The 18,343-nt window shown below is 37.5% G+C and overlaps 1 protein-coding gene across 1 annotated transcript in view; it reads right to left on the bottom strand.

Annotated features, from left to right (window-relative positions):
• LOC127656965 (aarF domain-containing protein kinase 1-like) overlaps positions 1–18,343 on the bottom strand; it is a 175,034-nt gene that overhangs the window by 108,384 nt on the left and 48,307 nt on the right. The window lies entirely within an intron of this gene.

Below are 18,343 nucleotides of genomic sequence, written 5' to 3'. Positions count from 1 at the left end.
TAAGTTTGACCTAAGACCAGAGGGCCATAAAAATTCTCCAAGACCTCACAAAGAAGCATTCATTTACCATGTGGCAAATGCTGAAACAAAGAAGCCATGAAGACAAATCATAACACCAACATTTACTCCTAACATGGACACCAACTGCAGCATATCAGTTCTCTTCACAGAACTGTTTATGTAAATTGAAGTTGTTTATTTAGCACAATAGTTCACACAAAACTGAACTATGGTGGTATAAATAGTACATGCGTAATATTTAATCTTTCAATATCATGTTTGGTCTTTATATCTTCAGAAATATTGAAGAGGTTTGAAAAAGGAACAATGCATAGATGTGACTTATAAGACAATGTTCTAACTATGTACTTTAAAATATGCAAATGTTCCACACAGAGAAGTGAGGGTGAGCCACACTGTGTGGGTCCAGATGACCAAACATTTGTCCCGAGTCCCCATCCAGAAGGTCCTTAACATGATACACTTCTATATCACTTCTCCGTTCTCTGTTCCCGGCTGTTCGAATTCAGGAACAATAACAGAATAATAATCAACGTTCTGAGTTCCCGGGTGTTCGAGTTCGGGAGCAATAACAGAATAATAATCAACATTCTGAATCTCTGGCCTCAGTGGTAGGAGATGTAACAGAATACAAACCATACAACGTGCTTAGTTCTCAATTCACAGATAGAGAGAGGATAACAGATCACCCAACGTTCCCAATGCCCATCCGAGAGACAGTAGATGATCGACCAAGTACCAAGTCTCACTACAAGAGGCTATTGCAATGCCAAGTTTGGAATCCCTATACCAGGGAGATAACTACAGCGACAAGGTTTAGATCTGGCGGGCAAACCTTCTCTTCAAGTTTCATGCATCTGCGTGTTCCAGATGATGAATCTTGCACTGATATAAGGGCTGTATATCTGCGTGTTCCAGATTGCAAGACCCTCTTTGTGCCTCCAGGAGATCAGATTCTTCAGCTCTTTCGTGACCAAGGCTGTTGAAACGGAATTCAGCTAATTTCCCAATGTTACGTGGCCCTGACCCCCAGTGGAAGAAGTCATCATCACTAAACCCATCAATAAATCAAGGAAAAATAGATATTGGCATTATTGTAAACTACTAGATTACACATCCTGTGTATCAAATGTTTTACAAATAATCTTTGCGATATTTGCTTAATTGGGAATAACGTTTTCACCTTATTAACAGAGAAACAACAATTTATCTATCATAATAGTCATATTTTGCCATTGCTACATTCAATTCAACCATTTACATCTTTCCTTCCTATGCACTTTATTTACCAATTCATTTATTGAATCTTTTAGCATATTAGTACCATTTTGATGGTTTTGCTAGTTATTCTTGTTTATATTTTTGTAAATAAAACTCATTTTATTACAACTGTGTGTTCCTTGATTTGATGATACAAAGAGCTCTAAAGGGTTAGGCTGTTCTCAATTCCTTCAGATTATTATAGACCAACTCCCTCCAATTGAAATGTTAATTAATTGAATTGTCCATGTGGATAATGTTTTATAACTCTAGCTCCTAAATTGGAGGGAGGGCCGTCTAATATTAATAATCACAAAACACATACACCTTAAGTGAAGTGTGATCAAAAATCATGACAATAACCATGGTGTATATATTTAAAAACTTGGTAATACTTTTTTTTTTTTTTTGCACTGCCATATAAAAGCTGGTTAAAACTGGTCTCTAAAAAGTGATCAAAACCAATCTAAAACCAGCCAATTGACCAGCCAGACTAGTCTTTGAGACAAGCTAAGACCAGCAAAACAGCTTAGGCTTTCAATTCAGCAAAGTACACTTTGTAAGTGGATGTTTTAATATTGTAAGTTAAATCAGTATAAAGTGTTTACCAAAAACCAATGCAAGAAAACAAAAGAATGGAGAATTAACACTAATTTGATTATATTATTTAGTATGCACTAAAATCTGAATATAGAATCTGAATATAGGCCTGTTGTTTGTGCATACTCAACGGAAAACTAAATGAACTACATATTGAAAATGGCACTGGTAACTATTTGCATGAATCATTGCTAATAAAAAAAAAAGAAACACCACCACCCTGTCATCTCAGCTGGCTTACATGCTGTTTAAATGGGACTTGAGTTTTAACGGGGGGTGCTGTCCCGTCCCAGAGCCAGCTGGTAGAGTTGATAGTACTCATGAAGGGATGTCCCTTTGGGAGCGAAGCAAATAAACTACCATGAAATGAGCTCTCTTAACCCCATCACCCCGACAAAAGACAGACTTTTGTTCACCAAATGAGGCTGCATATGAGGTCGGTCATCCGATTCGAATCATCACTCAAAAGACAAAGTCCACATGCACCTATTTATACAGAGTGGGGAGCCCATGGGGATGTGTGCATCAGTGTGTGTGTGTGCATCAGTGTTTTCATACATAATACTATTTTGGTAACATATTTCAATGTTTTAAATATTAAATTCACAGTTTAATGTTTTCATGTATCCTCATTAAAAGTAAAAACTGAGTCGGGCAAGTTGGTCAGATAATAATTCAGTTACTTAACAGATTCAGTGAGTTTACTCAGGGAAGAATATGTAACACAAATTCAAACCGAGAGCTTGTGAGATTGATATGCTTCTTGCATAATTTATTAAAGAACCGGCTCAGAGTCATTTGATTTGAAATCACTTTGAACAGATTCATTGAGTTAATTCAAGGAAGAATTTATCTGACTGATTCAAAATGATTATGTTTTTAGGTTGTGAGTCTTTTTAAGTGATCCTCAAAGATCCAGCCCTTAAAGAGTCATTTGGTTGGAAATTGCTCTGATGGATTGAATGTGTTCACTCAGGGAAGAATTTGCCTGATAAGCTTGTTAGACGCTTTATGCGATTCAATAAAGAATCTGCTAATACGAGTCATTCGTTGCCATATCGGACTACACTGGTACGCTCTATGTTTGTTTTTGAGTGCATCCAGTGAAGTCAACGCAAATAGAAAGACATGTTGTCTTGGCATTATTTTCACAGTCTTTTTATCTCACAACTTTTGCTGTAAGTCCATGCAATGGAAAAATGCCATAACTACACATTTTGTTAAAATTGAGTTGACTGTAATCAGGTCTCTCAAACTATGATCTGTCCTGTGACAGATGGGATTGGGTCAATTCCGCTTAGATTCAGTGAAAACTGTGTGAAAATTGCAGTTATTACAAAATTCACTAAAAAACAAGTAACATTGAAGCAATTCTTTCAGGGTTACTTACCAGAAGGTCGGGGGTTCAAGCCCCAGCACTACCAAGATGCCACTGTTGGGCCCTTGAGCAAGGCTCTTAACCCTATCTGCTCCAGGGGCGCTGTACCATGGCTGACTCTGCACTCTGACCCCAGCTTAGCTGGGATATGTGAAAATTTATACATTTCACTGTATATATGCAAAAACCTGTGTGTATAATGTGTGACCAAAATAAAGGATTCTTTTCTATTCTATTCTATTCTAAAAATGAGTGCAGAGAACACTGGTGTGCAGTGTGTGTTTTGTTAGTTTATGAGTGTTTTCTTCAAGCAACACACCATTAGGTCCAAAAAACGTATTTGGATTGAGGTGATATTTCTGACAGGAAGTCGAGGAGAGAGAAAGCACACTTCTGTCAGGCAGGATTTGCGGTTAATCCTTATGCAGTGGGTGGGAGATTTGAAGGTTGTCCTGTGGCCATTTTCTTGCCGTACTGTTCAAGCTCAGCGTTGCCACCGACAGCAGCTTGGGCTGGCCAGCTTTGCCACGCGCACACTAAACCCCATTTCCTGTGCCTGGAAAAGCCAATAGGATGTGACAGCGAGGAGATAATTACAAGGGCGATGAGAAGACACTTCATTTTGGCGGATACAAAACATGTGGTTCTATCTTTCCCAGAACAAAAGCAGGCTGTTGATGGTGAGGATGTGTCGAGGAGAAACGAGGGGCTAATAAGAGGCGAAGGCAGCAGTAATGACAGTGATGATCTTTGCCTGCTCCTGTAGACCATCTTCACCACATTGGACAGAGCGCAACAGTAACCACCCACTTTTCCAGTGGCCTGGGTTGCGAAAGTAGTTTTCCCATCCATTTTCTCCACAGGGATAAAACATTTTTTTTTAATAAGCCATCAAACAAAACCAACCAGCTTTGAGATGATTTACAACATTACAAACTTAAGATTTAAAATCTCTCTCTCTCTCTCTCTCTTTTGAAGGTTGTCCTGTGGCCATTTTATCCCGCGATTTCGAATTAACCATTTATTTATGTTTAATTGCAGCTGTTACTGAAAAACTGTTTACTCTGTTCTCTATTCTATTAAACTATTTTATTACTAGCTATTGAATAATTACTTTAAAAACTTGAAGCAATGAGGAGAAACATTATTTTTTTAATATACATTTTAATATACATTTAATATACATTTAATATACATTTTTTAAATGTATGTATTTACATCAATATTTAAACTTTTTAAATAAAGAATGTTTTCAATTGCACATTTATTTTCCAGTGTTTGGGGTGCTGTGGGGGGAAAAAACACTTTAAAAGGTGTGATATAGTTTAAAAAAGTTTGGGTCAGTTTAGGGACTGACTTAAAGGGATCATCATTGACTCATTTCATTTCAAACCCATATGACTTTCATGGCATCTTTTTTTTTTTTCATACAATGCAATTAAGATATCTGATTAACTGAAGAAAGAAAGTCATGAACAGGTTTGCATGAGGGTGAGTAAATGACAGATTTCTTTAAAAGGGAATGGAACTACAATTCTATGAAACATTGCATAATCAAACTAAAACTGTCAGTACAATATAAAACTATTGATTATAGTCATTGATTAGAAGTGTAAAAACCTTATATTTTAACCCTGAGATTAATAATATTATAAAAATATTAATAACTACAGTCTTGACCAACACAAATTAGGTTATCGTTTTAAAGCTTAGAAGCTGTACTTTACAATGCATGTAGGCATTATGACCAAAACTGAACAAGTGCTTTGCAATCTGCAGACAAATCAAAAGTGTTCCATTTTGATAATTTATGATTAATTATACACTGTTCATATTATTGTAATCGGTAAAAACGGGCTGAATGGATTGTTCACTCTAATAACATATAGCCATCAGAAGATGGCACCAAGTACATGACACAGACTCACTGATGGCTCAAATGATACAGAATGGAAATGAATGAGATCTTGCTATTCATGCCGGCATGCTTTGAAGAGAGAGCATACCTTTACTCATTGTTGTATTTGCATGTGTAATTAATTCTTATGTACAATTATTATGTTTTCTTTGTTTGGAGAGGCTCGTGGACACTTGGAGACATTTTTGGACACTACAATAAATTATTTTTGTAATTGTATAACTTTTTATTGCTTTGTTGTATCAACACAAAATTTTACTCAGTTGTAGAAACAAAACAAAAGCAGTTTTTCAGAGCTATCTTATATAAACCCTGAGATATATAAAGTCAAATGAGAAAAATAAGAAGAAGAAAAAAGAAATTGGCTCAATTTGTGGGATTTTTCAACTATTTCTTAGTCTAAGAGTGTTATAATTTATCATAATCTATATCATTAAAAAATGTGAAAGGTTTTCTTTAACATGACACCAAAATAATTAACTCTATCTGATTTTTTGTAGAGTTATAAGCCTTTAATTTGGGGTGTTCCACAGAAACAGGAAATCTTTAAAAACACATTTAGAGCTTAAAGTGTTATGGCCATTACAGAATATTCAGATTTAAAGTTTTCAAATATATAGTATACAGTAGGTAAGAGTGTAGGAAGTCCGACACGACTGCCTAATTCTCAAAATTTGATGGGAGAGTATGGCCTCTGCTGAGCTCTTTTGCAGTGATTCCTGTTTCCATGGTATCAGTGACCTCTCCGACTGGTGGAGCCCTCTTTAGGATGCATGCATTGTTTAGTTCTTCACCAAAAATTCAGTAATTAAAAACAATTATTTTTAAATTAAGATAAAATCTTACTAATTTTGCTTCATTCTAAAAAACATACTGTTTATATTTGTTAAACTCTGAGCTTATGTTATGTCTTTCTTAAAGGTTTATACGTTATCATAAAAAATTTAAAAAAATAAATTGCTCTATTGCGCTCAACACTAGATCTTTGGCTCGAATAAAGCAAAATGGGAAGGGAATATGAGAAAACAAGGATATGAAGTTTTACCCATTTGTATTTTTCACTGACTAATCCCCTGGGGTGAGAAATCTGTGCCACCTGTCATATTCCAGTGCTGGCACTCTGAACCACGCGCTATTGGCAGGCAGTCAGACTTCCTCTTTTTCTCTCACTATTCCATCTCCACTCTCCCTACCACCCCAGGCAACTGCAAGTGCATAGCTTGTCCACTAGGGACAGTTTTGCAGCCTGGAGAAACGTGCAGTTATGTCATGTTGGCTTTAATAGGGCGTGAAGGGAAAACCGCTCTGGGACTGGATGCTTTGCAGCCACACTCAAGCCACTACCCACAAATGCAGCAGGCCAGCCCACAGTTTTCAAACAAAAACCTAATAGTAGGTTCTTTAAAGGGATCGTTCACCCTAAAAGGCAAATGATGTCATAATTTCCTCGCCATCATGTTGTTCTAATTCTGTTACTTTCCGTCCGTCTTCCATGGAAAACAAAAAGAGATGTTCGGTTTTATGTTTTCACATCTTTTCAGGAGCCTTTTTAAAGTAAAATTTCAAAGAAGCACAGACAGGGAAATGCTGCCAGAAAGGCACACATTCCTCCAGAAAAATATCTGTGAAAGGACAGCATTGCAATTTACCATGAACCAACAGAGCGAAATAACGCAAGAGCGCTCTTCATATCTGATGAGGCGTCAATCATGTCTTCCATCAGTCCAATGCTCGAGAGTCTTTTGTCACAGGAGTTGTTCAGCAAACACAAGTGTGACAGCCAATCAAGTCCTCCGAGCGGCACGGTGAGGCACAGGAAAAAACCTCCACATGTTCAGAGTATAATAAGACAAGCAAACTCAACAGGAAGCAGCAACTTCACGTGTCAGAAGAGGGTGATAAACAGATCACTGTCTCACTAAACAGTACCTCACCAAGAAGACTATTGGCATATTCTTGGGGAGGTTCATAAAATAATGGCCGGTTGTCTTGTAGTGCAAAGTCTACAGACTTTGAGGCATCTAGAGTTTGTTATTGCTGCTTTGGAGAGACAGGTCCAGCACAATTAATGCCCAAGTAGAGCAATTCTCTCTACCTCCCCATCACATTACCTATACTGTTCTCGCCCAACTCCCCAAAAGCCCTTAGTCTTCTGCTCTCTCTCCCTCTCTTGTAGCAAACCCTTTCATCCGCGGACAGAGCGGCACAAAGCCGGAGCTCTGACAACTCTCGTAATTGCCACAGACATTAATGACATATTTCAGCAGCTGGCAGAAGCCATTAGATGGCCTTTGAAAAATGCTTTGTGGGACCATCATCTGAGCATGTTATTGCCAGGGGACTAATGGGGAGGCAGCAGAGGTTCCTCTTATGCTATGACTGCTCCCTCTCCGTGCACAAAACACCAAAGAATAATAATCAGTCTTACATCAAAGGAAATATGAATTAGCAATACTGCCACAAACTTGACATGACTGTTAACCTTAGCACATGAAAACAGCAAAAGTGGCAAGGCAAAATGTAGTTCGGGACCAAGAACATAATAAAGCAAGAATAGTAAAAAAAACAAAAATGCAATAATTTACATATGACGACATTTGAAATATTGAAATTCCATTTAAATTTGATGGGACAAAGATTGCCCCACATAACGTAAATAAATAAATGTGTACAAATAAAAAGAACATAAATAGAAATTCTTTGTAAACGCAATCAACAATACACACACACACTAAACACTATTTGAGGATATTAGTAGAAAACAACCACAGGCATAAATATTCCAGACTCTCAAATTATATACAGAACAATGTATTAGAGTCTGATAATCCAGTCAGGTTCTATAAAACCTTCCTTAAAAAAGTGAAAAAACATCAATATTTCTTTATTATTCAATGTACAGAACAAAACTAGCACATGAAACTTGAAAATCTCACACAAGTTTGTAGTTCAAAATGGATGTTAATGCATTTTAATGTGAGGATTTTGGAGCTATTCCTATTCTATGGTTATCAAAAGCAACATTAAAAAGTAATTTGCCATTTTTAAACAATTCGAAAAGATGTGACAAAGTAATGTTGAACTGTAATGCTTCCAAACTGCAAATAGTTCATTGCCGTGCAGTTATAAAAGTTCATCAATGGCTTGAAATGTCTGTCAACCAATAAGAATTAAGCATTTAACAATGTTGTGGTATTAGTACATGTGGTTCATCGTTATTACCATGTAATTACACTAACTTGGACACTTATGCAAAGTGTTAAATATTCCAGGTTCAATACAAGTTAAGCTCAATCAACAACATTTGGTGCATTATGTTGATTACCACAAAAATAATTTCGACTTGTCCCTCCTTTTCTTCCTTTTTTTTAAAAAGGGACAAATCTGGGTTACATTGAGGATCTTACAATGGAAGTGAATGGGGTCAATCCGTAAACTTAAAAATACTCACTGTTTTTAAAGTATAGCCGTAAGACTTAAACAATATGTGTGTTAACATGATTTTAGCATGATAAAAATCGCTTACTAACATTTCCTGCATAAAGTTATATCTAATTTCACAACTTGCCATGGCGATGTAAAGTTATAAATACTAAAACCTTAAAAACTATGATTTAATCAACTTTACAGCTCAAATAATACACAAGTTTTAACAGAAGAATAAGTGTAAGCACTTTTGTGATGGTGCACATGTCTGCCTTTAAACCCACAAAAATTGGCCCCACTTCAGTTGTAAGTGCCTCCCTGTAATATTGATTTTTGCTTTCTTTAAAGTAAAAGAAGGACAAATCTAAACTAGTTTTCGTGGTAATCAAGATTATGCCACAAATGCTGCTGATTGAGCTTAACTTGTACCCGGAATATTCAGTTAACGAACATTCTTTCTGTTTGTCAAGGATGATTTGGTAACACTTTATAATAAGGTTTTATTTATTAACTTTTGTGAATGCATTAGGTATTAAGAACTAACAATGAAGAAATATTTCCAGCATTTCTTAATCTTGGTTAATGTTTATTGTTAGTTCATGCATTAACTAATGTTAAAATGTACAACTATTAATTTAAAAGAAAAATTATTAGTACCTGTATATGTTAAAATTACCATTAGGACTGATAAGTGCTGTTAAAGTTTTTATCATCGTTAGTTCATCTAAACCAGACATGGGCAACATACGGCCCGCGGGCCAGATCAGGCCCTCCACATGGTTTAATGTGGCTCGCGGCTCATTTATCGTAAAAAATATATATATATTATTTTTTTTATTGGATATTTCAGTTAACTTGCTTTGGGACCTAACGCGTCCCCACAAGCGTTTAACATGCTCATGGTTGCCAGATAAGAGACGCAACACCCCCAGTTTGAGATTTATACTTGTGCAAATTGGAAATATTCTGCCTAATGTTATACTTATTTTGTGCAATCTGGCAACCATGCACGCAAGTGCGCTCTTTCTAGCTCTCGCTTTCCACTTTGAACAAACTTAGCGATCTGTAGTGCAATATTCTGCTCAAGGAAAAGTGTTATACGGCTACTCTGTGTCCATTCTTGAGGCTGCTTGTGATGTTTGGGGCTACTTTGCAGGTAAACCTTCTCAGTGATTAAATTAAATATAAAAGTAGATCTCGGCATCGTTGACATGTGAGTAAAAGCACGCCAGAGACGAATATTTATATGTATTTTTTATTTGTGAAATTTAGAAATGTTTAAGTCCCCTCGCACCTGTATGTTCATTTAACTCTTGCAGTAATTAATTATCATAGTCATGCAGCCAGTGTTATTCAGTTGTGTGCTGAAAGTCAAACCGTCGAGGAGACCCACATCATGGCCCTTTTAGCATGTAAACGGGTAAAGTAAAAAAAAAAAAAATTTAATAAAAATAGGAAACTCGCCCGCTTTGCGACAAACATTAAAAGTTCTGTAAAATATGTATTTTTATTAAAAACAGACCCCTGATATAGAGATTGTTAAATTGAATAATAAATTAACAGGGAAGTAGAGATGGTAAAATATATTTAGAAGCTCAGCCTTATTCAGTTTTGAATACCTGATCTACCTGGGTTAGGGTTAGGGTTAGTAATAATTTAGGCAATTGCAGAATAGTCTCACTTTTCACAGATACACTTCAGAAAACTGAGTACACAACTATTTCTGGGCTTAAAAGATACAAAACCCAAATCAATGCGGAACATTTTATCTCAAAAGGAATGTGGCCCCCTATACACTACTTAAAGCCCGATGTGGCCCCTTTACCACCCCTGATCTAAACTAATGTTAACAAGCACATCCTTACTGTAAAGTGTTACCGATGATTTTTCATTTTTAAACTTAACGTTACTTCACAATAACACTATCACTATCATAATGGCATCAAGATATTTGTGAGATAGGAAGCCTACAACTGAAACTGATGTTTTAGCTAAAAAAAGGAAATGCATCTTTAATGTCACCTCAGTCAAAGTATGGTGTTACAGCTTGCCCAACCACTCATTTTAAGTGAGGCTTTCATTGACTTTCTTCTCATATAGCGAACATGTTTTGGGGTACAAGTGCAAATCAATGACCTTTAAAATGCTGTACTCATACATTACAGCTGTATTGATCGAGTAACCAAAGAATCACACCTCAAGACAGAGTAGTGAGCAATTCACAACACCTTTGAGTCTCACAACCACAAAACAGGCCTTTTCATGATAAAACTAGCAATAAAAGCACTAGTGGTGTTTTATCCTGCCACAAGTTTCTCTCTCACTCATTTTTATAGTGGTCTCATGTATAGATTTGCCTATAAAAGGTGTAGCCGTGAAGCAGAAGCCACAATATGGCTGTTCTCTCTTTCGTTCGTGGTGAAGATTTGCTCTCTGTGCGATTCCGTCATTACACCGCAGCTTCCTCTTTTGTAATCAAAGTGGACCGACATGCATTCATAGAAATTGCATCTAATATTGCCAGGCAATTATTGCTTTACTTTGTGACTTCATGAATAACTCGGAGGGAGCGGGCAATTTAGTGGCTGGCCAATCTCAGAAAATTCTCAGCAGTCAATAAATGCACACTAGACCATTAAAAAGCCCCTCTTATTCATCTTCTACCCCCACCTTCACATCCAGCACCTACTGCCACCCATCTCAGTTTGAAAATGTGTGGCCAGATGGAGAGCTATGGGGTCTGTTTGGCTAGCTCCTGGCTCTAGCAACAAATTATCATAAAGTAATGAATTGCCTGGGTAGAACAGAGATGTATTTAGCCCCTTAGTGGTGATGCAACTGAGCAAATAGATGTCTAGCTTGTTCATGACAGAGCTCATACAAACAAACATTTTATTGATTACATTTCCCTTACGATTTACGCATTTAATTCTTGCAGGATGCCGAAAAACTAAATATCTTAATACGTATGTCAAATGAAAAAAAAACCTTAAAGGGATAGCTAGCCCATACATGGAAATTATGTACTCGTTTACTCACCTTCATGTTGTTCCCAGCCTGTATGATGTTTTTTTAATGGAACACCTTCCATTAAAGGAGCTTTTCGGCAGCCTTGATCACCATTAATTTCATTATATAAAAAAAAATAAATCATTGTGTATGGAAAGAAAGTCATTCAGGTTTGGAACAACATGACGGTGAGATGATGACAGAATTGTTTTTTTTTGAGTGAACTATCCCTTTAACAGACTGGAGTGCCGGTTTGTTTTCAAAAGATTTGAATGATCCTGCTATTTTTTCTAGAAAACCTACAAAGGTTCCTGTAGAATTGTCACTAGCCTATTTGTCCAAATCCACAAAATGAAAGAATAACAGGATAAGATTAGAACAAAGGGCATAATCTGAACTAAACACAAGACACCTTGCGTGTTTGGCTAAGGTTTAATGTTTAAGATTTAAGGTTTAATGCATCAATATTAAAAGCCCATGCATGTAAGTGTCAAAAAAGCTCAGTGTTCAGAAAGTAGTTTCATCCATAAAATGAAAAACACATCCGGGAAGTCAAAGCAATGGGAAGCTGGGTCAGTGAAGCGCATATTTCCATACTGTGATGTAATAAGTGATTCAAAAATCAGTGGACATGCCACAAATCAGTGTGAGATACTAATCATTTTCACCCACGTTCTGCTTGTCAGAGTCCCTTCATGCTCATTAAAGTTCTGATTGCATTAGTTCATGACACAATAGAGATGAAGCTATAATATCATAGGCTCACTATGTTGTAACAGACTATTCCTTTAAAGGAATAGTTCACCCAAAAATTATCCTTTTGCGATCATTTACAGACCTGTCTGCCGTCTCAAAGGCATATTACTTTCTTTCTTCTGCTAAACACAAATTTAGATTTTTTTAAGGATACTATGATCTGTTTGTCCATACAATGCAAGTCAATGGGGTCCATAATATTCAAGCTCCAAAAAGGACATGAATGCATCAAAAATGTAATCCATACAAAGTGTTTGAATGCATGTCTTCTGAAGCAATATGATCAGCTTTGGGTGAGAAACAGAACAAAATGTAACTTCTTTTTTTACTATAAATCTTGATATCTTATCTCTCCATGGTGCGCTCACGAGAGAAGCTAAATTACACTTTCTTGCGATCGATGCATGCGCGAAGCACGTGTAGCATGTGTAGAAGCACAGAGCGTGTGTACAATACTGTAAGCGCAATATTGTCCTTTTGGGAGTTTGAAAGTTTTGGATCCCATAGATCTTCATTTGTGTTCTGCAGAAGAATGAACGTCATGTGAGATTAAGATGCATGAGGGTGAGTAAATGATGAGGGAATTATAACTTTTTGGGTGAACTATTCCTTTAAAAAAGTCCTAGGCAACCACAGTCCTGTAAGAGTCAAAGCATTAGGTCTGATAATCAAAATGATTAAGAAATCAGAACCTACTTGAATGTATCAGATTTACCATTAAGGACACATATGCTAAAAGGGCTGGAATGTTAGATTTCATGGTCAAAAAAGCTTCCTTGCAATGGATTTCCTTGCTTAAATTGCTTAATGTAAATTACTTCTTTAATTTATTTATTTTCCAGAATTCTACAATCATTCACTTTTTTATAGTTGTTTCTCTTTAGTTTTGCTTGGGTGCATTTTAACAACATCAAAATGTATCTAAATCAATGGGCAAAAACCTATGATAATGAAACAAAACCTGAAGAGCCAGGCACCTGAATCCACTAAAATAAACCAATCGATAATTTCCAACATGAGTTACGTATGTTTCCCAAGTTTCAGTGCTTGAGCTGTTAACTCCTGTGAAAACTTAATTTTATGTTGTGTCTATTTATTACTCACTTTGCTGTGATATGAATGCAATTTGCATTTTAGAATATGAGAGAGACGATCAGAAGTGAGAACTCAGTAGCAGGATATGAGCATGATAATGTGCTGACCGCAAATTCATTACTGCGGCCATTTCATGCACTGGTGGAGTCCAAGCAGCGTCTGGTTTACCGTTCTCCTCTCTGTGTTGTGGCACAGCCTTCTTTACCACCACAAACCTCCACATGAGGAGAAAACACTCATATTCACCACTGTTTGATGAAGAGACAGTAGCTTTTTACCAGACACTTAACGTCATTAAAGGGACAGTTTACCCAAAAGGAAAATTCTAACATTATTTAGTCACCCTCATGTTGTTCCAAACATGGAACTCCATGACTTCTGGGGAACGTAAAAGGAGATGTTAGGCAGAATGTTAGCCTCAATCACCATTCACGTTTATTGAATGGAAAAAAGACGCAATGAAAGTGAATGGTGACTGAGACTAACATACTTATACAGTATATATATATATATATATATATATATATATATATACACACACACACTCCTTTATATGAATTAAATTTAAGATAGAAAGGCATACGGGTTAGGAACAACATGAGGGTAAGTAAATTGTATCCCTTTAAACTCATCAATATCAGCATTTCCAGTAAACTCCTATGTGTGTGGGTGGATGTCTCCTTCCACCTTTAAGTGAGATGATGTGTACGTGATCCCAGAAACCACCCACCATTTCACAGCGTTCACGCAATAGCCATTTGTAATTTGAATGTCAAACAGCCCCAGTCTCTGTTTCCTGCACCCTGCCTGCATATAAACCAATAACAGCAAACAGACAGGATTTGTCACAGAATCCAGCATTGGTGGGCAAAGACATCAGTTTTCAGAAAAATGTTTAATATAGGAAGTATAATCAAATATTGAACATTGTTATGGGCCAATATATAGGCCAGGACGATTAATCAGCCAACATTTGGTCATTTTGATATTATCTGCATTGGTTGGTAACCATGCATACTCAATTGTCACTCCCAAAATCTACTTAAAGCCTTAGATAACAAACATTTATGGTTATTATGTCAAATAAATATTAATTTAACTTTAGCACTTTTGTGTATGTCTCATTTGAAATCATTAAATTGTATTATATCATATATCAACATCAGACAGTCTGTTATCAAGATATTGTCATCAGCCATTGAAAAACACATATTGGGACCACAAAGAGGATTATGTCAAATAAATGTACTTTTAACTTAAGCACGTTTTTGCAGCTCTAATTGGGAATTTTTTCATTTTATAATATAATTGCATGCATAATATCGGCCATTGACTTGTCAGCTGTACATATTCACATCAGCCACTGGACCTCTAGTTAGAAACAAGTTAAAACTTTAAGTGTAAAACTTTGGAGTATGACTACTCCAAATTGAAAGTACTAATATTGTGAAACGAAAATACATTACATCTAACATTAAAAACAAATACAAATGTGAATGACATCTGTATCTAATTCTAATAACTATATTTAAATTTGTTGGAATAAACAGCATTCTATTCTAGCTGACTGCCTCAGGGTAATAATCTTTCATACATTTACACGAGAGGCAGCAAGGTTACCAAATATGACATCCTACCTGGAATACAATTTTTTTTAAATAATACCAGTCTGTGCTAATTAGCAGCATGACCTTCTAATTTAAAACACAAGTCACTTCAGAGGACAGTAGGTAAGGAACGAAATCAGAAACTTAAACAAGCACTGTAACATAGTAAATGAGTCTTTGCCAACCAGACACTTCATATCAAGTGCCTCCAGGTACGTCTGAAAGGTTTTTGGCAGAGTGGCCTGTCTAGACTGTCATTAAGTTGGAAATGGTCTCAGCTGTTATTCCAAGGTGGTAAATGAAAGTTTGTAGGTTTGAATCCTGCAAACTGCGATGCATGAACTATCACCATTGGAACCTTGAGCAAGGTAAGCAAGGAAACCTAATGTTTCTCCAGGGTGACTATCCCTTTAATAAACATACTAAAGAACACTCTACATTAATGCATCTCTTAAACAGCTACTCCTAACAGCAAATCAGATTTGGGACCATTTGTTTGTTTAACCAATTGCAGACAGGGGGAGTTCTCAGAACACCTGTTTGAAAACAATCATTGTTTTTTTTAGAGCTGTCAAAATTAACGTGTTAAAGGATTAGTTCACCCCAAAATTTAAATTCTCTCATTATTCACCCCAGATGTGTATGACTGTCTTTATTCAGCAGAGCACAAATTAAGATTTTTAGATGAAGTTAGAGCTCTGTCAGGTCCTTGTAATAGAAGTACAAGGGTGCCAGTACATTGGCGGTCCAAAAGTCACATTTAGGCATCATCAAAATGCTGGCACCTGTGTATTTCCATTACAAGGGCCTGACAGAGCTCTATCTTCTTCTCAAAATCTTAATTTGTATTCTGCTGAAGAAAGGCAGTCATACACATCTGGAATGGCATCAGGGTAAATTAAAAATGAGAGAATATTTATATTTGGGTGAACTATTCCTTTAATGCATGCGTTTGATAATATGTCATTCTGGACATGGCCATTGTCTGCGGCGTTTGACGCCCTGACACGAATCAAGTGAATACCATATGCAACGTGGATAGCCACAGCCTGCCAGCCGATTAATATTGAGGAGGAGGGTTTAAAGTGATTTAATGTACATTGCAATGAAAACGCAACCTATGGGGGCTAGTTCTTTCATGTAGTCAACCTCCCATTAAGACTTTGGGAAATGTTCAATGTTACTTGCATTGGCGCAATTTTAGTGCATTACTATCTTTATGCTATGAAAGGCTTTGTTTGGAAAATGTTGATAAAGCATTATTGTTAAATTCCAATTCAGAAAACACAACGGCAAGACAGAAAACACAACGGCAATACAGTCTAAATGGAAAGGGTAGGAACCATCTTCTCACTTGATTGGCTGTGTGGAGAATAACAAGTCCTTTGATCAGGTTACTTAAGATTATTTAATAATTAATTCCAAATACTCAATTACTGGAAATTGTGAATGGTTTGTTACTCAGTAAAACAGAAATGGGACACTTTATAACACAGAGAGCAAAAACTGTGAGCAGGAAGAATTTTAAATATGAAGTTGATCTATGGTGAGTAAGGGACCGTCTAAAAATTCCACAAACTGCGCTAAAATGCCGGTGTCCAAGCATTCATTCAATTGACTTAATGTATTCTAACATAACAAACACTGCTATTAAAAAAGCATTTTCTCATTCTAAAGGTTGCAGTAGACTATCGGTGTGATGGCTCACTTTCTACATTTGAAACCAGCATATCCAATTCCGAGTACATTGTTCAATTATTTTAGAAATTAAAATGTTTGACATTTTACCAAGATATTATATTCATATTGTAAAGGTTGTAGAAGGCTGCTATTAGAAATGCTGACTTACTCTAGGTGAGATTCCCAGGATTCCCTAACTCTAGATTTTCCCAGTATGTAGAATTATACATATACAGTATTCAAATATTTATTTAAATAATAATAATAATAAAAACAATGTAAGTTAGTCATTCACACCACTGACAGCCTGCTACAACCTTTGTAATGTAAAAATGACATCTGTATGATGTTTTTCTAAAATAGCTGAATACTGAATCTGTTTAACTACACTCTCTGTGTTATAAAGTTTACTGTTACTGTTTTCCCAAGAGAGAAAACACTCCAAATGATTTCGTTTTTCAGTCAGTGACATTTTTGGCATGGATTTTGATATAATCAGTGAACCAGTCCTGAAGAAATGACTAGGTCTCATTCACACAGCCAATCATGTGAGAAGATATGGTACCTACCTTTTCCGTTTCGACTGAATTGCTGTTATGTTCTCTTACGAGAGGTTCTCTCGTATTGCGTAAGCTAGCTTACGCTACGGGAAAGATTAATCTTTTCTGAGATATTGAAGCCAAAAAATTATCCTTAATTTTGTATCCATTGTCAACGCAGTGCAGCAGCTGCATACCTTGAGCGGGCTAGCTAGTGAGCTCATTGGTTGCTCTGCGGCAACTGCTGCAGCCTATAGACGAACTTGAGTGAACTTGCGTCCAATGACGAAGCCAGCGCGTCACTGTATCAAAGCCCGCCAGAATGGCCGTGGCTAGAGTGCATATAAGCGTAAGTTCGTAGGCTGGAACCCTGATTTTCATCTATTCAGCGAAGCTCTTCGCATCTCTGAACTGCAGAAGCCGCGTCGCCGTTTGAGGGGCATCTAGCAAGCTTGGACAGCGCTCGAAGGAGCCGGCCGTCTTCGCCACCTTCAGCCATCCTGCGAGCTACGCCATCCGGCGACGTATCCTTTTTAGAGCAAGCTAGTTCCTCAGCGAACTTCACAAAAAGAGCAACGAGCGTCTTTTTAAAGATGCCTCGCACCACCTGCGCCTCATGCCAATATATTTCGTTTCGCCGCGCAGAAAGACGCGCCACTCCCAAAGGCTGCCGGAACCGGTGTTAGAAGCGACTACCTCGCCGGAGCCTCTCCCTCGAGCCTCGCTTTCACCCTCCCGCCCCGGGGCCGCGCAGTTGCCGCCCGGCGGCCGCACTGTTGCCATCTCGGATGACGAGGCGGAGGATAAGGGCTGCTGTTCCAACATGGCTCGGACAGCGAGGAGTGGTCAGGCTCCCAAGCCTCCTCCTCGGCCCAGGAATCCAGCAGGACCAGCGCCGAGTCAGGGAAGAACTAACGCGCCTCCTCACACAGGCCGTCGACCGCCTCGGGCTCGAGTGGTCACCGCCCTCTGAGCAGGCTCCCAACAGACTCGGCGGCTGCTTTCTTCAGAGCCGTCGCCGTGCGGCGCCAGCGTCCGGCCGCACCCTTCCTGC

This window comes from Xyrauchen texanus, chromosome 16 (assembly GCF_025860055.1).
Source record: "Xyrauchen texanus isolate HMW12.3.18 chromosome 16, RBS_HiC_50CHRs, whole genome shotgun sequence".
Classification (NCBI taxonomy): domain Eukaryota; kingdom Metazoa; phylum Chordata; class Actinopteri; order Cypriniformes; family Catostomidae; genus Xyrauchen; species Xyrauchen texanus.
Note: the sequence above shows the minus strand (reverse complement) of the source record. Positions and strands in the feature narration are given on the sequence as shown.